Source organism: Sinocyclocheilus rhinocerous, unplaced genomic scaffold, assembly GCF_001515625.1.
Source record: "Sinocyclocheilus rhinocerous isolate Xijiao unplaced genomic scaffold, SAMN03320098_v1.1 scaffold4542, whole genome shotgun sequence".
Classification (NCBI taxonomy): Eukaryota; Metazoa; Chordata; class Actinopteri; order Cypriniformes; family Cyprinidae; genus Sinocyclocheilus; species Sinocyclocheilus rhinocerous.
In genome coordinates, this window is record NW_015629535.1 from 45,879 (window position 1) to 48,338 (window position 2,460).

A 2,460-nucleotide genomic window follows, 5' to 3' on the forward strand; every position below is an offset into this window, starting at 1 on the left:
AAGTAGTGTTAAGTATACATAACCAATATATTTAAATTAAACATTTCACGAATTCAAAAAACAAAAAAAACTTCACAGCTAAATACAACCCATTCAATAATCTTTTTATCAATTAACCAGATTTAAATTTCAAGAAAATATAATGGAGAGTACTAACAGTGAATTACTTGAGTTCATATAATACGCAAACAATCTGAATCAGAAGTGATCAATTCTTGTGCATTAGTTTACCGGAAACACACAAAAAAATTCCTAACATTAAACATTCAATTACCTTCAAATAAGTTCTAGAATTACATATCAAACAATACACTAGCATAATGAGAAAACTGTATCTAATGAGTGTAATTAGAAATTACTTCAAATAAATAGCCATTTTGACCACATGGTCATTACAAACAACAAACAAAATGAACATGTTCTTAAATATTTCAACAAAATATCCACAATCAAAACCAACAAGTAATAAGCAATACACAAACACTTCTAAAACAAACTTACCTGCTGTAGGAAAACAGAAGAACCAAGTTGCCCAGCTCTCTCTCTCATATACTGGAAATTAAGATCAGGTGCTGCTTGATTAATTGGCTAGCATGAGCACTAATACGTTTGTGAACATTCTCACCTTTTAGGCTGTTTTGGCACTCAGACACATGTGCATCTTGTATGTGGCACACAGTGATGAACTGCAAACACTTGATCGGAAAATCTGGAATTCGATTCCCCCTCAATTTAACTTTGCAAAAGTGTCTGTGAAATGTTGTGTAATTTCTCATCAAATTAATAACCCCATTAAGCATTGCACTAATCTTTCTTCTTCTTGATTTATTTACTTATTTAGTTTAAAAAGTATTACACACCTTAACCTCTCCTCTGCAGCCCATTGAATGTGCATCGACTGAGTGGCGCACTCTGCTAAGTTGCTGGTTCCGAACCGTTAAGGTCATGGGTTTGAATCCAGGGTAGCACATACACAGATTGCAAGAGGTGCTGTGGTCAGAAGTGGAATGAATGTTGCTTCTGCTCCAGAAGTTCGGTTTTCTATGTGTATTGAATCAGAAATGTTTTTGGTCATTCTCAGAACTCTCAGTTCTGTTCATTTTTTAACTTTTCTACTTCTGAACCTATCTGTTTTTTAATGTACATTATATTTCTGCTGTATTTGCTCTTCTTGCTATGCACTACACTGCATGAAGATTATTGGTTAGCATGCAAGTTAGTGCTTGCTCCTCTGTGTTTTTTTATATTAAAACATATCTTCAACATTATAGTGACTGTGTACCCTATGTGGCACAGTGTGATAAGAATTGTGCTATCACAGGTTTGATTCTTGTGTGGGGTGACATTATAATAAAACATGAAAAGTGTTTTCAGCTGTTTAGCAATACAGGAACTTTTTTATGTAAGTAAATGCTTTTTTATTATTTTTGTTGTTAAATTGACAGTTTTAAACAAAGATCCCAATGTGTACTGAGTTGGCCAACTACTGCCATTGTACACTTTAGCAAGTCATTTCATTTTTGTCTGTTCCATGGTGAGTATCAGTGGAATAACAATATTTTAAAACTGCTTTTAGTTGAACTTTCAATTTTACACAAGAAACTGAAATCTGATCACAATTTAAGTCGTACAGAATGTTTCGATTATGTTCTGTACACTAAATATGAATATTTTCACAAATTTCCCCAATTCCAGGTTTGATGGTACATCGACAAATAAACTGAATGCAAAGATAAAGATGTACATTTAGATAACTTGAGTAGCTAAATGCAAGAATATCAAAAATAAAATAAAAAATAGACAATTTTTAATAATAGCATGTTAAATTAATTATTTTTAAGTGTTATTTTGTCCATTATCATGTATCCTCTATGTGGAACAGTGTGATAAGTATTCCTTTTTTTTATTTTTTTTTTAAGAAACACATTGTGTGCGGAACAAAACTCTAATACTACATTGAATTTCTAATCAATCAATTCAACATAAAACATTGATCGAGTAAAAAGTAGTGTATGGCACTAAGGACAAAAGTACATTTGAATCAATCATCTATTTATTAAAGTCTTTACAAAGACTTTACTCAGTTTACATTGAAAACATTGTACCTTAACACCCAATTGATCAGGCCAGAAGTCGACAGTGACGAGGAAAAACTCCCTAAATTAGTCAAATGGAGCATGATCAGCAGAGGGGTATAGGGAGAAGCCTTGGGAGAAACCAGACTCAGCAAGAGCAAACCATCCTCCTTTGGTTGGCACATATCTAAATATACTGTACATAGGCTAAATATAATACAAGCCATCCAAATATATATATATATATATATATATATCTCACGAGAGGTCATGGAAACCTTTCCAATGTATGTGAAATATATAATAATTATATATTACATAATTTGGTAGAAAAACTGTTTTTACATTTTACTGGTGCAAAGATGAGTAGTGGTGATATTCGTTT